Below are 22,013 nucleotides of genomic sequence, written 5' to 3' on the forward strand. Positions count from 1 at the left end.
CCTTTTTTAACACTCAGACAGGCATATTTATATTACAGATCACAAATGAGAAATGTAAAATAATACAGTTCAATATTTCATTAAAATATTTAATTTCCCATTGAATCTAAGTTCCTGGAAGTATTTTGTGACTGTATTATTCCCTTTGCTCATTCAAAGAAGAATACAGATAAGATATTTAAAATATTCCAGTGGAAGAAACTTAGAAAATTTGCTTTAGCAAATATTAAAACGGTAGATAAATGACCAAGATTTTCAGAGTGGGATGAATTCTTCTTGATACCAAAAATATACATTACTTTATGATTTCATAAAATAATATGTTGTGTGGCCAAGAGGGAAAAGAGAAAGAAGAAACCTTTTTCTTAATAGGAAGATCAAAAATAGTTTCCAGGAAAACATCCTGTAAGAATTGAATAGTTACTGGATTTAACTATTCTCCTAAAGTTCAGGATGAGGTTACTATTAAAATATTTATTCATGGGTTTAACATGAATTCAGCATATATTTTTTTTTCTTAGGTGTTTTGAGACATCAGGAACACAACTGATTTCTCCTTGGAAACTTGGAATCCATCCAGAAGAGACAATGAATTACAAAAAGTGAAGAGACAAACAGGTTCTATAAAGAAAAATCATGCTGGCCAGATGTACTAAGTGCTGGTTTAGATAAGATAGGAAGGTATATGACATGGCAGGACCCAGAAGAGGAACTCACCCACACCTACCTCAGGACAGCACTTTCCAGAAGGCTGTGCAGGATAGCATTCTAAGATTCTTGAGTCTCCCGTCTGTGCCTGAAGAGTCTGAAGTTCCAAGAACGTGGGGCTTATACCTATAAGTGTGGTAGGGCACCAAATTAGAGAAGTACTCAGAGGTGAGCACCTTCAGGCAAAAGGAAGAACTTAGAGTTCTATTCCAAGCGAGAGGGAAAACATTCAAAAGATGAGAGCAGACAAGTGGCATCCTGTAATTAAAAGGAAGAAAGTTTCCCATTGTGTTACAGAGAGTTGACTGGGAGACCTTACACAGATACTCGCAAGAGCAGAAACAAGGAATTATAAAGATAGTTATTTTAGTACCCCAGATGAGAGATGTTTGTTTTGATGTTGATGATTTAAAGATGTTTAGAATGTGGTCATATTTTTAATATGCATCTGAAACAATTTTCTAAAAGATTGAACATAAGTTTCAAGAACAGACAGGATCAACTGATGATAGTTGGGAAATACAGTATACTCGACTCTTGAAAATTTCATAAAATATCCATAAGACAGTGATATTCTCTCTCTCTCTCTCTCTCTCTCTCTCTCTCTCTTCCTCTCACCATATATATAAAGGATGATGTCCTTGGTTTGGGACAATCCCACATAATGATTTGCATCCTGCCTTGAACAAATGAACAAAACCCTCAATTAAAACATCCCCAGTGTTACGATGTAGATCTGGAATGTGTCCCCAGAAGCACCCTTGCTAGTAATGTAATAACAGGTAAAATGTAATGCAACAATGTTCATAGGTAAAATGATCATATCTTTTTGAATTTTATTAAAAGACTGTATTTCTTATTTCATATGATTGTCAGTCACATAATTTACAATTTTAATAATGTTAAGAATGGCATTATAGCCAGGTGGGGTGGTGCATGCCTGTAAGTCCAGGCTTGGGAGGCTGAGCCAGGATGATCTCTACTTCAAAGCAGCCTTGCTTCACATGCACAAAGCCCTGGGTCCAATACCTAGCACCACAAAAACAAAAATGAAAACAAAGAGCCTCAGGAACTTAGAGAGACCCAGTCTTAAAATAAAAAAAAAAATAATAAGAAGAAGAAAAAGGGCTAGGGGCATGTCTCAGAGGTTAAGCACCTCTAGGTTCAATTCCTGGGACCAAAAAAAAAAAAAAGATATTATAAAATATACATTGAAATTATTCACTTTTTTCTCTGCATGCTAGATATTTGCTTATCCCAATGTAATGAAGAGCAACTCTCTTTCAAAGTATCGTTTACCCTTCCTGACTCCCTTGTAAAATTTGAGTGCGAACGTATAATGCTTTTATGGTTCTGTGTAAACTTGTCCACCTCAGACTTTCTGAGCTCTTTTCAGGTTAAGGCTGTGTTCCATGGCAAATATACTCAGCCAGTTTGGGTCTCCTTGCTCGCTTGGACCAGCGTGTGAATGTCCTCTCTTCTAGGAAAGCATCTCCCTGACTTGCCCTTATATTCCTTTCTGTGCTATTAAACCTCATTATAAAACACATTGAGAAACAGCATTATTTTATTTCCTTTTTCTACATATTTGATTACTAACTCCATTTATATTAACCATGACAATAAATTTGTCCAGCATATGTTTAAAAAATATGTGTTGAATTAATGGCTATTCCTCTTGAGTTCATTTTAGTGGCCTGGTGCAAGAGTACCTAGAGCTCTTTTCTTAGAAATACACATTGAACACAATTGTCTACTTTGAAATTTGTACCTATATGAATAAAACAAAATTAAGAAACATATTCAAAACTAGCCCTAATGTATGTTCTTCAAAATTTTGTCTTAACAAATCGGTAAGAGTTTGATATTAGAAAAAGTGATTTCTAAATTAGGAATTGTATCATATTACATTATATACAGAGGCTTTATATTATTATGTAGGCCCCTTAAAATTTCAAGAAAAAAAAAAAAAACAGGTAAAGAAATACTGCTTTAGACTCATTTTTATATCTGGCAAGAAGAATAGTTACTTTTTTGTCACTACTGTTTTAAAAAGCTAAACCTTAGTTTTATCTTGTATGTCTTTAATTTTGTTAATTCTTATAAGGTTGAACGTTAAAATGAAAATAGTATTTATCCAAAAATATTAATATATATAAATAACATGTTTACTTTGAGAAATGTGAGTTTCCAAGTCTTAATATCGGTATAGAAATATATTTAGTTTTCCTTATATTATGTAAGCAGTGTGAAAACAATTCTCATTTAAAAATCCCTGAGAACTTAAATTCAAACCCTGGCTATCAAATTGCTTCAATATTAAGACAAGCTCTGGGGATGGATTTTAAATTCCAATCTTTTTAGAAATTTTTTGTCTTTGATGAACAATTTCTCATGTTCATTCCAATGAACAATAATGTCAGGGTAATCAAAACAAGAATTTCAATTCCAAACATATCCCTAGAGATGGCATCAATATAAAAGCAATTTTTATCTGGACAGGTTTTGAATTTTCACCATTTCTAGGGATTTTTTGTATTTCTTTATTGATGGTAAATAGCACAGAAATAGTTATTTTGATACTAAGGCAGATTAATGTGCTATGCCACATTGTATTTGTTTATATGACATTCTAGTGCAGAAAACTTAATTTGTAAATCTTTCTTATCTAGTCATTATCAGTTTACTACTGTGTATATATCTAAATATCTGTTTCAATTGTTATTTCACATTATTTCAGTCTTCTTTTACAAAATAGGCCATGACAGATTTGTTTTTAATTGTGGGCGTATCCTATGATGAGAATTAATTGTGTTAATTCACTCCCCAACCCCCAGTATTTCAACAAGAAACCAAGAACATTATACATAAAAGATTCAATTAGAGTCATGGATTTTATGTTACTATCTTGAATTTGAAGCCCACACTCCTATTCACTAATGGACACTTTCTAAACACAGGTTTTCCATTAACTAAATTTTGTGGGTTGATATGTGTGACTTTGTATCACATAGAATAAAACATAAGTGTAAGGAAAAATGCGGCTCAGTTCGGGACCAGCAATGGCTCCAGCCCTTCGGATGGAACTGGCGCTCTGTATGCCCAGTCTCAGTTGCTGCTCAACAGTAGCTCCCAGAAATCCATGAGGGACACAGGACCTCACGCAAGAGACTTTATTATGCTGACGACTAGCATGCCCACTCCGGGGTTGGAAAGAAGGGAAAGAGAAAGATGGCGAGGGGCTTCTCCCAGATATTGGAATCTCCCAAGCTGGAAGGAACCAATAGCGGAGGAGAATACTTGCAAGCTGACTGATAAACCAATAGGTAGATAGCATGTTTAGACTGACAAGCTAGGATGTAATGTGGGAAGCAGGAAATGGCTCTAGCGAAGGCCGGAAATTCCTGCAACTAAGGGGCGGGCAGAGCAACTTTTAGACTGGCAAGTTAGGTTGTGGTGCAACGGAAGGGGCGGGAGATCGGAGATCGGCTTTGTATTACAATATGTTTTATTATTTATACATTTTAAAGAATATTCTTGTATATTTATGCTAAGTACATGTTAGGAATTGGTTTTTTTTTTTTTTTTTTTTTTTTTAATCCTCCATGTCTGTGAACACAAATGTCAGGTCATTGGATAAAATAATACAAAAAAATCAAGTTTTACTTTTCATTTTAATAGGCAAAGTTAATAGAAAAGATCAAAGATAGCTCCACATATGCTCCTAGGAGCTAAAGCATATATTTTACAATTTCTGTTTAATGATCCACCTAGATTAATTTTACATAGATTTAAATTAAAACATAAAATTATCTATTTCTGGGAACAGTGGATAGATGGACAGATAGGTAAATAGATGTGACAAGGCGCAAGGGATGTACAGAACTTGAAAAGAGAAGACAATCATACCAAGACTAGAAACAAGGAGACAGAGAGACAGTCATTTTTGTTGAGTCACAATCAACGTTTGTGAAGGAGATTCATGGGAAGAGAGTTGTTCACAGCAATGTGGTCAGCTTTGCACTTTAGACTCGAGTCTTACTTATAATTTTACTATAGAAAATAGTAATTTCCATTACAGTGACCAGTTTGAGAAAACCAAAACCTAGCAAAAGACAGAGAAGTTCTATAGGTAAAGGGGGCTTAGGTATACCTGTAATAAATGGGATGAGTGATGAAGATATGAATAAAAGAAAGGGGGTCTGCAAACACACATCAGGCAGACACAGGTTGTGGGATATGGGTCATGATACCTCCAGGTACCTCGACAAGTTCTGCTTCCTCAAATGTTGAAGTATAGCACCAGAGAATCGCCGAGGCAAGCATAGAGTAGCGGGTAAGAAGCTTTATTTAAAGAACAGTAAAAGACTTCTGCGAGGAAGAAGGGGACCCAAAGGCGGAATCTGTGGACTAGGGAGTCTCCTTTTGTACATCTAAAGTTTCCTTTCTTCTCCTGTAGCCTTCTCCTTATCTTGTTCATTTCCCCCATTCTACATGTGTGAGGTTTAGAGATGCCGGAGCAGGCCAGAAGGTGAGGAGCAGTAGACTGGAAGGGCCTAGGTGGAGTGCTGGGCAGGAAGGGAGCAACAGCCAGCGGACATTAATTAAGAACTCCCTGTCTGTTTAGAAGTTGCTTCATTAACATCCTTTTGGGAGGGGAAGCACAGGCAGGTAATCTTGGTAGTCAAAGGGCTCTGGAGACATGAACATTCCAACCTCCCAGAGGCAGTCTTCAACTTCCTGGACCCAAATCAGCATACATTTTCTCCGTCCAACCTAATCACCTGTCTACACTAACTGCCTGTCTTTAATTCTTGCTTCAGTCATGCCTTCATGGATTCCAGAGTTCCTTAAATTTGATTCATTTTAACCTCAACTACTCCAACTGAGTTCTTCATATACGTTCTGACACCATTAGAGTTTAAATAACTTGGAGAATGCCTGCTTCATGTGTATCACAATTCTTACCCACAACGTATAGCTTAGAATGAGTGACTGCCAGTCAACCCCCTGCGTTGCTCCTGTCCACCAACGGAGTGGTAACAACCAGTGTGCCATAGCTTCCTTCTTGTTCTTTATTTTCAGTTAATACAGCAAGACCTGTGGACGCCATTGAGGAGCACTTACTCTGAGCTGCTTGAACTCATGATTCCGGGTATCCATCTTCATTTCGACTTGGATGAACTCTTTGTTCTCAAACTGGGTGCACCTCAGCTTGCCTTTTAGGTTGACAATGATGACAAACAAGAGTGCTGAATCTAGAAAGGTTTACAGTTAGGCATAACGTTTTTAGATTAAAATATGGATACATTCATATCTTCAAAATTGAATGGATATCGAGATAGCATCAGCTTGTTAACAGGAATGAATTATTATGGAAATCATACTCAACAAGAGACCGAGCACCACTCAGAGGACTGGAGAACTCAGGTTTATTTACACTGGCAGACCCAGATGAGCTAGTGATCTGAAGTTCTGGGTCCCAAGATGAGGTGACATGGGGCTTTTATAGGAAATAGGGCATCATTTCTTAATCATGACAATATTGGTGGGTTTGAATTCTTGGTCTAGGAGTCCAAAAACCATGCACAGGAAATTTATGATTAGTAGTTCACAGGTGTGGAACAAAGGGAGTAAAATACTTGTGAGTGGCCTTCACCACAGGCAGCAGTAACTTGAGATACCTTGAGTTTACCTCCCTAAAAGCTATATTTCTAAGATCTAAGCCTAGGAGGTTATAGTTTAGACAGCAGTTAACTGGCAATTAAATGATGTAGCTACATTCCTACAGAGTTCAAAAAGTTAGGAAGTAGAAGAAGAGAAGACTCTTCACACTACTTGTTGAGTGAGTCTCTGGCCTTGAAAGCCTGGCACAGATATGTTTACAACTCAATAGATAGGGCTCCAAGGTTAATTAGGTTCCCTGAAGAGAGGCTGCCAGAGGGGCTGGAGAGAGCATTAACCCTTTCCTCAGGCATTGTTTCCTCATCACGTTCTTAGGATTTCATTTTGCAATCAGGTCTGATTACTCCATCACAGAATTATAGATGAATAGATAAATTCAGAGATGACACAATTCATGCAGAGAAATGCTATGGAATTTACTGTATCTTATTAAAATCTGGAAAAAAAAAAATCTCAGTTCTTAAAACCAGCTTTCATGCTGACCCTACTCCAAGTCATGGAAGATAAAAGTTTTATGAGAATTTGCATCATTTAAATATCATAGGAGGTTGAAGTAATGGTTATGGTTTAAAGATAATATCATATGAAAGAAAGCACGCTGTGTTTAAATTTTTTAGTATGACTAAAATCGTGTCATCATTACAGTTGTATTAGACTTTTATTTCCAGGAAATCACTGCAAACTTAGTGAGCCACCCAAATTCAAATACATTCTGATGAGCTTCTCACTGGGTATAGTTAAAGCTTCTGCAGGACTGTATCTCTTTTGTTGGCTCTAGGGAAAAATCTGTTCCCTGGCCTTTTTGAAATTCTAGTGGCCACCCACGTTCTTTGTCTCTTTATCTCTTTTTCTATCCTTAAAACCAGCCAATAGCATCTCTCTGTCCTTTCTTTCCTTCTTATCACAGCCAGGAAAAGTTCTCATCTTTTAATGAACCATGTAATTAGATTGGGCCCACCCAGATAATCCAGGATTAAGTTTGAATCTCAAGGTCCTTGACCAAGTCATTCATGCAAAGTTTTTTTTCTTTTTCTTTGCCATTTAGGATAACACACTGAAAAATTCTGGGGGTTAGTATGTGGATGTCTTTGGGAGGTACTTGCCTGCTTCCAAAGGTTACCTACTACATTTAGAGAAACTATTGATGGAAGGATTATTTTGTTGTCATCAATTATCTTGTCCAAAATCGTAAGATAGACTGACTATGAGACTGACTAGAATCAGAAAAATGTAAGACAAATCCAACAGTGTAATTTTGTAGAGAGAGAATAAAGCATTCCAGGTGAGTAGATATGAAAAAATTTATGTCTGGTAGAAAAAATTCTCAAGTGGACAGTGATTCTCCATGTGAGCTCAGAATCTGAGAGTTCCATTGAATGACACTTTTCACCAAGCACTAGAACTTCAGAATGAGCTACTTCCTGCTCATTACTTTGTGCGAATATGTCCTCTGATATTCTTTTTGTTTTCATGTAATATTAGAGTTCATAGATTTATCTGAGTAAGTTCTCTCTAATTAAACCTGCCTAATTTCAGGGCAAATTCAGTTTCTTCCTTTTGTATACAATGTGTTTAAACTATACTTCAACCTTCATTTTTCTACCTTCTAAATGATCACAAAATAATATAATTTTCATTTTAGCAAAATTTAACCTAATATCACGTTTTTCTAAAGTTACAATTATTGTTAAAGGAACTAGCAATAATGTCATTAATTCTTAATTTTTTGGATCTTGGTATAATTATGGTGTCCAAATATGCTTACTGGATCTCTTTTGCTAATGTTATTTGTTGTGAAACCAGTCATAAGCGGTCAGATATTAGCACATGCTCCTTTAGGACTAAGGCCAGAGAGGAGAGACTGCATCGCTTGTGACCCCTATCCTCAGCCTACCCAGTCTTGATTCCACACTCTCCCGAGCATTAGTTATGTGACCTTAGACAACTTAGTTGACCTCTTAATGCTTCATATTCCTCATCTGTAAAATGTAGCTCAGCGTGGTGCCACACACCTGTAATCCCAGCAACTCAGGAGAGTGAGGCAGAAGGATCCCACCTCCAAGGCCAGCCTCAGCAACTTAGCAAGACCCTGTTTTAAAACCTAAATGTGGGGAGGGGTCGGGTGCAGGGAAGTTGGGAAATAGCTCTATGATAGAGCAAGTTCCACCGTCCTAAGTACCACATTTTTTTTAATTAAAAAAAGCACATAGTAATAATAATAAATTACCTCTTATAACTGTCATGTAGAATAAATGAGTTTACATTTATAAAACCTATGGGGTCTAATGACAGATCCTATATAAATGTTAAAACAGATGGGGCTCCGTTATTCAATGTGAAGATTACTTTCCAAGTTGTCAACTTAAATTTTGCATCATTGATTCTTTTTTCTATTATAAAGTTTAATTAGCCAATTTATGTAATAAGAATATCATAGTGTCTACTTCATAGAAAGTACTCAATAAATTCTATGTGTTATTCTTGTTATTATGAGACAAGTTAATTTTGTTTACAGTAAATCAATAATATTGAATATAAAAAACCATAAATTATCAAATTGGGTACAAATGAGTAATATAGTTTTTAAAATACACTTCTAAAAACAAAATATGTACATCAGGATTCAGAAAGAAGGAAGAAAAGAAAAGGATGTGCAATTATGTATTTTAATAGGAAAAAAATCTAGATGGTATGAAAAGGGCAAGCTACTCATTTTATGCTCCTCCAAAATTATCAGAAAAAAGTCAGTTGATAGAAATGATGAAACAACATACACAAAAACATTATTTGGAATATGGTACAATTGAAAGAATAGATTTAATGCTCTGAACATAAAAATTGCTTTTTATCTGAAAGTGAGGGAAGAATTGCTTGAGCAATGAAAAATGAATATCTACCTGTACCAGCTTTTTATTAAAATATGGGCCAGAAGGATCATCAGAAGAAAGGAGCATTCTTTTAGATTATGTTAGTAAGCAATGTATTTAAAGAATTCTGGCATAAAATGATAGGCAGCAAATAATGAATAATAAGCCATGGTATGAATAAGTCATTCTGGGATATATGTCATAACTGTTTAACACTAGGATATGTTTGAAAATCATACTTTATGTATAAATGTCTAGGGAATTAGAGGCTGAAATACTTAGAAGCAAATTAAAATATCTACTTACAAAACAGAACAACAAAGAGATTGCAATGATAGATTCAATCCAATCACTTTATTTTTAAGAAAGCAGAAGTATCTAAAACTAAAAATCATGGAGAACTGAAGGCAAAAGTTAATAATGAACACATTCTTTCAGAAAAATTTTCCACTTCCACACATATTGAAAATAAATACATTATAGGAATCCTGCAATGTTATATGACAGGGTGAAATTTACTAAATGCCTGAAATCAAAATCTCCATGGCCTTCAGAGTATACTTTAAACAAATTTATGAAAATCAACCATTGCTATAATTTAATAGATTTTTTCAATTAATTGAGTAACATACTAAAAGTTTGAGAATGACTTCCTTAGAAGTTCCCCAGAATTATATGATCAACACTTTCTTTTAATCTCATTTCCTCCTATACAACTTCAAACCAACAGAGCTACCAAACAGGTGCTATTTGTCTGCTCTGAAAGTTTTCTAAACCTGGTTGAAGTGACCCATCTTTATTATCTGACGTCTGCCTACATGACATTGAGTTTCATTATATTTCTTATATTTCTGAGTACAGAAAGGAAGTAATTTGTCTTTGATGCAAAATAGAAGGCAAAGAGCTCATTTGGGCATTTTAGAGAGAATAAAAAAAGGAAGAGACTGACCTGGTGAAGATTACGTATGCATGGAATATATTACATTAAATTGCTCTGTTTCTAAATGCAGTCCAGTAATCTCTAAATGGGAAATCTCCTTTGGCCATTGGGTTTGTCCTGCATCTGGATTACAATATCACATTTTTACTTGCTTTGTTAATGATATATGTTACTCATTTTTCAGAAGAAAGCCATTTGGGAAAGGAATAAAATATTTGAAAGTGAAAACAAAAACCTAGGCGATATGTTCTTTAGATGTTTATTTATTTAAATAGAATATTATTAGATTTTTTTCCTTAAAACATCTCAATGCCTAAGGATGAGTATAGTTTGTTTTGTTATTGTGAATAAACTGCAAATACCAAATTTATCAATTAAACATTTATTTTCACTTGTCAGAGAGAAATTATGATTGCTAATTTTTGGTTTCATAATTGATATGCAAGTAAGACCGTTTTAAATGTCTCTACCTGATAATATTTAAGATTGTATATATATATTTCAAAATAGAAAGAATATGGTATTTACATATTATCTCTGTGCACATAGATAAATACATACAAATAGATGGATTGCTAGGTACAAATCATAAATATATATTTGATAAACACACATGTACAAATAATTATATATGTATACCCAAGTATATGCACAAGTACACACATACATATATATACATTAATATATTCTGATTATTCCCACATATGAATAGGTAGAAATTCCTCTGAATTAAAAGTTTGTGATCAATGTGACATAAATTTTGTAGATTACCAGATTTCTTCCCAATACATGCTACGACTGATAAAAAAGATTTGGAGAATTGAGTAGTGCAAACTCATTGCTAATAAAATAAAAACAGAAAAGCTCAGTATATTATCTACTAATTATGGATCATTAACTTTAAATCAATAAGTAAGACAAAGTCAATTATTGTGACATATCTTTATTGTTAATGTAGACTTTTAAATATTTTTCTTATATGAAAATTTATATTTCCTTCAATGAGGACAAAAGAACTAATGTGTGATCTTATGCAACTATGGATATGTCCTGAGAAAAGTTACTAAAATGTCTGCCAGGCACTGTGCATAATATTAGCATGCCGATTTATAGGAAATAAGTGAAGATAACTCTTTCTGGGGGGGGTGGGTACCAAGGATAGAACTCAGGCACTTGACCACAGAGCCACATGCCCAGCCCTACTTTGCATTTTATTTAGAGACAGGATTTCTCTAAGTTGCTCATTGCCTCACTGTTGCTGAGCCTGTCTTTGAACTTGTGATCCTCCTGCTTCCAACTCCTGAGCCGCAGGGATTACAGGGGTGCCCCACAGTGCCCAGCCAATAACTCTTGTTTTTATGAATGGAGCTAAACCCAATTTGTGTACAATGGATGTGTCCAAAAGTGTGTATGGCCCAGATCCTGTGGAGATAATATTAAATCCCTCTTTCCTAATGATTAAGTATTATTACATATACAAATTCTGGGCACAGAAAAATAGATATTCCTTTATCTTACAAACAACATTCTTTTTCTAAAGATAGTCAATGATTTTATCCTGTTTCTTTAGGGATAAAATTATAAATATTACAAATGTTAGGATATATCCATGGAGGGGGAATCATTTTTAAGTGAATTAGAGTGGATTCTATGAAAACAAAAACACTCTTGTGGAATGCATAAAATTTTTACTTATGCGCTATTATTGAAGCATTATTTGCAAAGTACACAGAAGATCAGATACAACATACAACCTTTTTCCTTACTTGGAACATGAATTAGAAGATAGAATGTACATATGTAAATAGGGAATTACTATTGCACTTAGAATGTATATATAATACATATCTATACATATACATATATACTAATACACTAAAACACACACATACTTTATATATGTAAAGTGTGTGTGTGTGTGTATACTATGCACACATAGCCTTAGCAAATGAAACAATTTATGCATGCATAATTTAAAATCAAGTTGAAATATGAATTCAATCATATGTTTTAGCTTCACCTTAAATAAAATTCTAATTCCTAATTAGCATTCACAAATAACCAAACTATCTGTTAAATACAAAGCTACAAAATCAATACCTTTTTTTTTGAAAATTTCTATGGATTCCAGTGTAAATATCTTTGAGGTTATACTCTTTTTCTACCTTCTCATTTCTGTTAAAATTATGGTCCAAATTTTTTATGTTTTGAATTTCTGTATATATTTATGTCTATATCACCAATGTATAGGGTAAATTGGCTGAGTTAAATAGCATATTCAGTCTCCTCTGAAAACTCTACAGTGTTCTATAATGCTTGCAATGTTAATTAATTATGTAATGTGAAATTTAGCTCTCAATTATTTATACTAATGAAGAAAGCAGATATGAATAACCTAATTCAATCTTTATTCATCCATAGAGAATTCATATTAGAATGTGGAAGTGTTGAAGATCTGTAAACTCCTTTAACATATGATAACAACATGAACAAGAACATAATTAGAAATTGTCAAATATCCTCAATTTTCTCCTATACAAAAGTAGTCCTTGAAACTTGCTCTCAGAAGGAACCATGCTCTTTTTGCATTTTTTCTTGCAAAACTATAAAGCAATGAATGTGCTGTAACAATTAATTTGCATAAGATCTGGGGTGAAAATATTCAGAGTGGTAACAAATGAATATGAAGGCAAAAAAAGGTCACAATGAAAGCCAGTTTTATAACTTTAGAAACATGAATATACATACTAATTAACACTAAGAATGCATGTTAAGAAGACCAGCAAAAAAATGCTAAAGAATGTAAATAAATATTTATGTACATAATAAATTACCTAATAGAATATATTGCCTCAAAATTGTTCAGAATATAAATCCTCCCTATAATGTTGGCTACCAAAAAACAAAGTAAATGACAGTGAAATCCAGTATACCTTAGAATCAGAAAAAAAAAAAAAAAAAAAAAAAAACTTTACTAACTTTACTTAGCCAAGTAGCTCACTGTACAAATAGCCAAACAACACTGACTTTCATTCATAGTAATAATGAAGTAAAATACATGTTACAAAGGCATGAAGATTAGACATGATATTAATAAAATGTTATGTAAAAATTTCATCTATAACTAACCCACCACAAATTCAGAATCATAAACACAAATTATTTCTTCTTTTCTTTAACTTGTTCAAATTTTCTGCTGTGGGTATGTCTCGGTTTCTTGCTCCCTCATGTCCTCTGTGAAATGCATAATCTCCCCAAGGCTAAATCTGTTGAACTGATTTCAGGTGACATTTTTTTATTATTTCAGAGATCTAAAACTTTAACCTTTCTTTTTTTTTTGGGGCGGGGGGGAGGACCAGGAATTGAACTCAGGAGCACTCGACCTCTGATCCACGTCCCCAGCCCTATGTTGTATTTTATTTAGAAATAGGGTCTCACTGAGTTGCTTAGTGCCTCACTTTGCTGAGGCTGGCTTTGAACTAGTGATCCTCCTGCCTCAACCTCATGAGCCACTGGGATTACAAACATACCTCACCACACCTGGTAAAATTATCCTTCCTAGTATTCTTTTTGAATCAATCTGTGCAACTGGAATCATGAATTAATTTTACTGTTACTGAATTTGTGTAAATTACTGACTGCATGATGTTCTATTGCATTTCTAGTGCTTAGAAATAATCTGCCTTGCACTAAGAAAATAATTTTTTAAAAAAAGCTTGTGGATTTGAATTTTTCCATTCCAAGTGATTTGCTGAATTTTTACAAGTATGTAAATAACTTTAAAAGAAGGCATCATGAGAGTGCTCTGGAGGTTGACAGAGTCCAGTGGAAACTTGGTTCTTATAGACAGTTACTTTAGAAATTAAGGTCAAGCCTGATGTGATGGTGCACATCCACCATCCTAGCGACTCAGGAGGCTGAGGAGGAAGGATCACAAGTTCGAGGCCAGCCTCAGCAACTCAGAAAAACCCTGCCTGAAAAGAAAAACTAAAAAGTGCTGGGGATATAGTTCAGTGATAAAGAGCCTCTGGGTTCAGTTCAAAACAAAACAAAAGCTAAGGTTAAACACAGGCAGAGGTTGAAAGCCTGTTATGCAGACACTGGGCTAAGGTGTGCCAGGTGTGCCAGCCCAGGGAAGACATGGCCAGCAGGCATCAGTTAGATAGGAGAATGAGTAAAGGAAATGTATTGTTCAATGTAATCACTACAGTTAGCAATAAATTATATTCTGGAAAATGCTAACCAAGTGGATAACAAGTGTTCTCATCACTGTTAATTAGCTCTATTTACTAATTACATTATACATATAAATATAATTACCTCACATATATATTTAATTATGTCTGAACTTTGAAATTAATAATATGGGCTTTCTGATAGTAATCAGAATGGTAAGTTCCAATACAATAAATTCAACATCTGGTGTTTAACTATAAGCTGCAATTGGTATATCATTAAAATTACTAGCAAGTTTAGCTGGGCACATTGGTGTACCCTTGCAATCTCAGCCACTGGGGAGACAGAAGGAGAAGGGTCACAATTTTGAGTCCAGCCTGGGCCATTTAGCAAGACTCCGTCTTAAAATTAAAAAAAGAAAAAGGAGGTGAGCTGGAAGCTAGTGTATAGCTTAGTGATAAAGTGCCCTTTGATTCAATACTCAGTACCACAAACACCAATAATAATAATAATAATAATAATAATAATAAAATTAATAAAAATAAACAAATAAAGAAACTAAAATATTTAGCAAATACAAAGTGGTACCCATGGTCACCATAGGGGTCTAATCAATTAGGTCAATGGAAATGCTTGATACATACAAGCATTCATTAGGAGTAAGATAGATGATCACAGCAAGAATGTTGCTCCATCTGTCCAACCAAAAGCAATCAAAGGTGGATAATGATAGGACAGTGATTGTCCCAATAAAAGTCAAGATCCCTCATATATATTCTGGACCTGACCTAGTGTGGTGGCAAAATCAGACCTCGTTGTGAAATGAAATTACAGGAGCCACCCCACCACACTGAGGTCAGACACTGTTGAACCCCCCAACCTGCCCCCACACCAAGGATGGGAGGCCAGTAGCTGAGCCTGCCCGCCTGCCCCCCTACTGCTGAGGAACACTGTTTTGCCTTTGTGCTGACTCAGCACATCCTTGCTGGGACTCCCCAGCTTCTTTGGAGGCTGGTGCAGGCATTTTGAATTATTCCTGAGGGCATGGTCATCATCATTGGAAGGGCACGGCTCCCTTCCTGAGACACCTACAGGAGACTGGAGGTCCTTTGACAGGTACCTCTATTTACTTAATTACATCCTGCACCCTTCAACCATCCTCTTGTTCTCAACTAGAAATACTCTACATAGTAATTGAATGGATCCTGTTCATTACAATAATGTTAAAGTCTCTATAGGGGCTATCTGTTTAGGGCTGCATTTTCTCTGTATTGGATACTACTGGTATTGATCTCCCATTCAAAGGAGAGGTAGTGGAAAACTGCAGGATCATAATAAGGCTGCAAGGGGGGAAATTCAGTATCTCTGATCTTCACTGCTAGAGGGGACTATATAGAAACAATATGAAAAAACATGGGAAAAAATGTCCCTAACAAACCAAGATGCTATTGTGATAGAATTTAATGACAGCATCACAGTAGAAATGACAGGAAAAGAGTTTAGAATCTGCATACTTAAAGTGATCTGTGAAGCAAAAAGATTAGATAAGAGAGCAAATACAGGCAATGCATGACCATTCCACTAAAGAGTTAAAAGGGCAAATGCAGGAAGCAAAAGAACACTTCAATAAAGAGATAGAGATTCTGAAAAAAAAAAAAAAAAGAAAAAGAAAAAAGAAAAAACGGAAATACTTGAATTGAAAGAATGATATACCAAATTAAAACTCAATAGAAAGTATCACCAACATAATAGATCTCATGGAAGACAGAATCTCAGACAATGAAGACAAAATATTTAATCTTGAAAATAAAGTTGAACAAACCAAGAAGATGTTAAGAAGTCATGAATGGAACCTCCAAGAATTATGGGATATCATGAAGAATGAATTTAAGAATTATTGAGATTGAGGAAGGCACAATATATACAAACCAAAGGCATAAGCAACCTGTTCAATGAAATAATATCAGAAAATTTCCCAAACCTGAAAAATGAAATGGAAAATCAAATACAAGAGGCTTACAGAATGCCAGGTGCACAAAATTAAAACATATCCACAACAAGACACATTATAATGAAAATAACTCACATACAAAATAAAGATAGTATTTTAAAGGCTGCAAGAGAAAAGCATCAGATTACATATAAGGGGAAACCAATACGAATATCAGCAGATTTCTCAGCCCAGACTCCAAAAGCAAGAAGGTGCCTGGAACAATATATTTCAAGCTCTGAAAGAACATGGATTCCAACCAAGAATCTTATACCCAGTAAAACTAACCTTCAGATCTGACAATGAAATAAAATCTTTCCACAATAAACAAAAGTTAAAAGAATTTACAAATAGAAAGCCTGACCTACAGAACATGCAGAGCAAAATATTTCATGAGAAGGAAGTGAAAAACAATACAAGTCAGCAAAGGGAGAAACTACCCTAAAGGAAAAACCAATCAAAGGAGAAACGAAGTCAAGTTAAAAACCAAAAGTAAGCCAAAATGACCAAAATCATATCACAATAATAACCCTAAATGTCAATGACCTAAACTCAATAATCAAGAGACATAGACTGGCAGATTGGATAAAAAAGAAGGACCCAACAATATGCTACCTTCAGAGACTCATCTCATAGAAAAAGACATCCACAGACTAACGGTGAAAGGATGGAGAAAAACATACCATGCACATGGACCTAGTAAAAAAGCAGGGATCTCCATCATCATATCAGATAAAGTGGACTTCAAACCTAAGTTAGTCAGAAGGGATAGAAAAGGACATTTCATACTGCTTAAGGGAAGCATAAAACAGCAAGATAATAATTTTAAATATTTATGCCCCGAACATTGGAGCATCTATGTATATCAAACAAACACTTCTCAATTTTAAGAATCAAATAGACCAAAACACATTAATATTGGGGGACTTTAACACACTGCTCTCACCACTGGAGAGATCCTCCAAACAAAAATGGAACAAGGAAACTGTAGAAATAAATAATACAATCAATGATATAGACTTAATGGATATTTACAGAGCATTTCATCCATCATCAAGCAAATATACTTTCTTCACAGCAGTTCATGGATCCTTCTCCAAAATAGACTATATGCTATGCCACAAAGAAGCCATTATTAAATACAAAAAAATATAGATACTACCCTGTATCCTATCAGATCATAATGGAATGCAATCAGAAATGAATGATAAAATAACAAACAAAAACTACTCATACACCTGGAGACTAAATAATATGCTACTGAATGATGCAATGATAACAAAGGACATCAGGGAAGAAATTTAAAAAGTTTTAAATGTAAATGAGAATAATGACACAACATATCAAAATCTCAGGGACACTATGAAAGCAGTACTAAGAGGCAAGTTCATTGCATTGAGCTCATACATTAAAAAAATAAAAAGTCAACAACTAAATGACCTAACATTATACCTCAAAGCCCCAGAAAAAGAAGAATAGATCAACACCAAAAAGAGTAGAAGTCAGGAAATTATTAAAATCAGAGCTGAAATCAATGGAATTGAAACAAGTGAAACCATTCAAAAAATTGACAAAACAAAAAGTTGGTTCTTTGAAAAACTAAACAAAATTCATAAACCCTTAGCCACACTAACAAAGAGAAGGAGAGGGAAAACTCCAATTATTAGAATTCATAAAGAAAACGAAAGATCACAACAAACACCATTGAAATACACAATATAATCAGAAGCTACTTTGAAAATCTATAGTCCGAAAAAATAGAAAATATCCAAGACATTGATAAATTCTTAGAGACAAATGATCCGCCCAAACTGAAGCAGGAAGATGTAAACAATTTAAACAAATCAATTTCAAGCACTGAAATAGAAGAAGCCATCAAAAGCCTAACAACCAAGAAAAGCCCAGGATGAGATAGATTCTCAGTCAAATTCTACAAGACCTTTAAAGAAGTACTGATACCAATACCGCTCAAGATATTCAAGGAAGCAGAAAAGGAGGGAACCCTTCCAAATTCATTCTATGAGGCTAGTATAACTCTGATATAAAAACCAGAAAAAAACACATCAAGGAAAGAAAACTTTACACCAATATCCCTGATGAATATATATCCTTAACAAAAAATACTGGCAAATCACATACAAAAATATATTAAAAAGATAGTGCACCATGATCAAGGGCATTTGTCCCAGGGATGCAAGGTTGGTTCAACATCTGGAAATCAATAAATGTAATTCACCACATCAGTAGGCTTAAAGTTAAGAATCGCATGATTATTTTAATAGATGCTGAGAAAGCATTTGATAAAATACAGCATCCCTTCATGCTTAAAACACTAGAAAAAATAGGAATAGTAGGAACATACCTCAACATTGTAAAGGCTATCTATGCGAAGCCCACGGCCAACATTCTTAATGGAGAAAAACTGAAAACATTCCCTCTAAAACTGGAACAAGACAGGGATGCCCTCTTTCACCACTTCTATTCAACATATGATTGCCAGAGCAATTAGACAGACCAAAGAAATTAAAGGGATACAACTAGGAAAAGAAGAACTAAAGCTGTCACTATTTGCTGATGACATGATCCTATATTTAGAAGATACAAAAAACTCCACTAGAAAACTTCTAGAACTAATAAGTGAATTCAGCAAAGTAGCAGGATATAAAATCAATACGCGTAAGTCTAATGCACTTCTATTCATCAGTGATGAATCCTCTGAAAGAGAAATTATGAAAACCACTCCATTCACATTAACCAAAAAAAATATGTAAAATAAAATACTTGGGAATTAATCTAACAAAACAGGTGAAAGAGCTATACAATGAAAACTACAGAACATTAAAGAAAGAAATTGGAAAAAAACTTCTAAGATGGAAAGATCTCCCATGTTCTTGGACAGACAGAATTAACACTGTCAACATAGCCATTCTACCAAACATACTATACAGATTCAATGCAATTCCAATTAAAATCCCAATGACAGTCCTTGTAATAATAGGGAAAGCAATCATGAACTTCATCTGGAAGAACAAGAGGTCTTGAAGAGCCAAAACAATTCTGAGTAGAAAAAGTGAATCAGGAGGTATCACAATACCAGACATTAAACTATAGTGCAGAGCAATCGTAACAAACATAGCATGGTATTGCACCAAAACAGACAGGTAGACCAATGGTACAGAATAGAAGAAACAGAGACAAAACCACATAAATACAGTCACCTCATACTAGACAAAGGAGTCAAAAACATACAATGGAGAAAAAATAGCCTGTTCAACAAATGGTGCTGCCAAAACTGGAAATCCATATGCAGTAAAATGAAATTAAACCTCTATCTTTCACCTTGCACAAAACTCAACTCAAAATGGATTAGGGATATAGGAATTAGGCCAGAGACCCTGCACCTAATAGGAGACAAAACAGGCCCAAATCTTCATCATGTTGGCCTAAGAGCAGACTTCCTCAAGAAGACTCCCAAAGCACAAGAAATCAAAGCAATAAATGGGATGAACTCAAACTAAAAACTTTTTGTCAGCAAATGATACAATCAAGAGAGCCTAAGAGTAGGAGAAATCTTTTCCACATGCACCTCAGATTAGAGCACTAATCTCCAAACTTTATAAAGAACTTACACAATTTTACACCCAAAATACAAAGAACCCAATGAATAAATGGACCAAGGAACTGGATAGATACTTTACAGAGGAAGACATACAGGAAATTAATAAATACATGAAAAAGTATTCAACATCTCTAGTAATTAGACAAACTCAAATTAAAACAACTCTAAGATTTCATCTTACTCCAATTAGAAATGGCTAATATCAAGAACACAAAAATAATAGATGTTGGTGTGGATGTGGGGGAAAAGGAACACTTCTACATTGCTGGTGGAGTTGCAAATTGGTGCAGTCACTATGGAAAGCAGTGTGGAGAATCCTCAGAAAACTTGGAATGGACCTATATTTTGACCCAGTTATCCCATCCTCATTTTATACCCAAAGGACTTAAAATCAGCATACTATAGTAATGTGACCATATCAATGTTTATAGCAGCTAAGTTCACAATAGCTAGATTGTGGAACCAACCTAGATGCCCTTCAACAGATGAATGGATAATGAAACTGTAGTAATATATATATAATGGAGTATTATTCATCCATAAAGAAGAATAACATTATGGCATTTGCAGATAAATGGATGAAACTGCAGAATATCATGCTAAGTGAAATAAACCAATCCCAAAAAACCAAAGGCCGAGTGAATTCCCTGATAAGTCGAGAATGATGTATAATGGGGGTGAAGGGGTGGGGAGGGAGAGAAGAATGGGGGAACTTTAGATTATGTAGAAGGAAATGAGAGGGAGGGGGTATGAAAGAAGACGGAATGAGACAGACATCATTACTCTATGTAAATGTGTGATTACATGAATTGTATGAATCTACACCGTGCACAACCATAGAAACAAAAAGATGTACCCATTTGTGTACAATGAATCAAAATGCAGTCTGTAAAAAATTAAAAGATAAATAAAAAAAAAAGAAATTACAAAAACTTTATGGTAAGAGTTCAATGCCTGGGGAAGGGGTCAGTTCTCCTCCCTTCTCTTAGGCTTTCCCCAGGAGGGTCCCTGCCTATTGTATTATCAATAACTGCATTCAGAGTCTGACTACTCCTTCCTGAAATGTAATAGATGTCTGTGAAAAGAGCCGTTTCTTCTTATCTGTTCTGTGAGCATGCTTTATGTTAGAGACCCTGCACAGGGCCTTCAGTTGCACAGGTTAAGAATTTTTTTAAAAAAGAGGAAAAAATCCCAATGATAGGATGGGTCCAAGAAGATGTCAAGTAACTATAAATTTTGTGAGAAGCTTTGGATCAGGGCTCAGAATCTCGGAGTATTCATCTCCTCTGGGCCCACAGCGTAGAATAAAGTTTGGTTTCCCCTACTTTCCGAGTACCATTTTGTCATTTCCGCACTAGTTTTCAGACATGGAATTCATTTTTCTGCAGGAGAAGATGAGCCCTATGAGAAAGCATGCTGAATTGTGCAGTAAATAGGTACAGCAATTAATGCCTAGATCCTTCTCCAAGTGTCCGATCGTCATTTACTCGGTATCACTGAGAAAATGAACTATCTCAACATGCCGAGGACCCCTTGGCACAGTCTGAGTTCACACTGGGGTTAGAAGCATCTCCTCGGCTCCTCGTTTAGAAGAGCATTTGCACACAGGGTGGAAAACAGTGATTTCCTAACCTTGGTGAGGCTCACGGACGGCCCACTGGGTATGGGGGTCCTATTACAAGCCCCCAGATGTATAATTCTTACAGCTTCCTTGGCAGTTGACAGATGCTACTTGATCCTTAGACTGAAACAAATGGTAGTTATACAGAGAAGGGGGCAAAGAGAAAAGCCTGAAACTGCTTCACTCAGTCAACCCACTAAGTGAAGAATGATACCATGTTCCTGGAAAGGTGGTGAAATTAGCGCCAAGCTTAATGACTTGAAGGACTCAAAGGAGGATGCTCATCCTATTCCCATTTACTTCAGCAGCATAAACCTTGAAATGAAGAAAAAGGATAATCTCAGAGTATGACCAAACAGTAGAATCCTTGGTAAATTGCTGCGGCAGTTGGCCATATGTAATGTCTT

General features: G+C 35.1%; 1 pseudogene across 1 annotated transcript in view; it reads right to left on the reverse strand.

Moving 5' to 3' along the window:
* Window positions 1–4,923: 4,923 nt before the first annotated feature.
* LOC306669225 (enolase-phosphatase E1-like) overlaps window positions 4,924–22,013 on the reverse strand; it is a 28,362-nt pseudogene continuing 11,272 nt past the window's right edge. The window contains exons 2-3 of the transcript in view: window positions 5,836–5,966; window positions 4,924–5,052 (exon numbers count right to left, since the gene is read on the reverse strand). The product of the transcript in view is annotated as an enolase-phosphatase E1-like (transcript). The remainder of the gene's footprint in view (window positions 5,053–5,835; window positions 5,967–22,013) is intronic.

The sequence above is a fragment of the Sciurus vulgaris genome (assembly GCF_902686455.1).
Source record: "Sciurus vulgaris genome assembly, chromosome: 9".
NCBI classification, from domain to species: domain Eukaryota; kingdom Metazoa; phylum Chordata; class Mammalia; order Rodentia; family Sciuridae; genus Sciurus; species Sciurus vulgaris.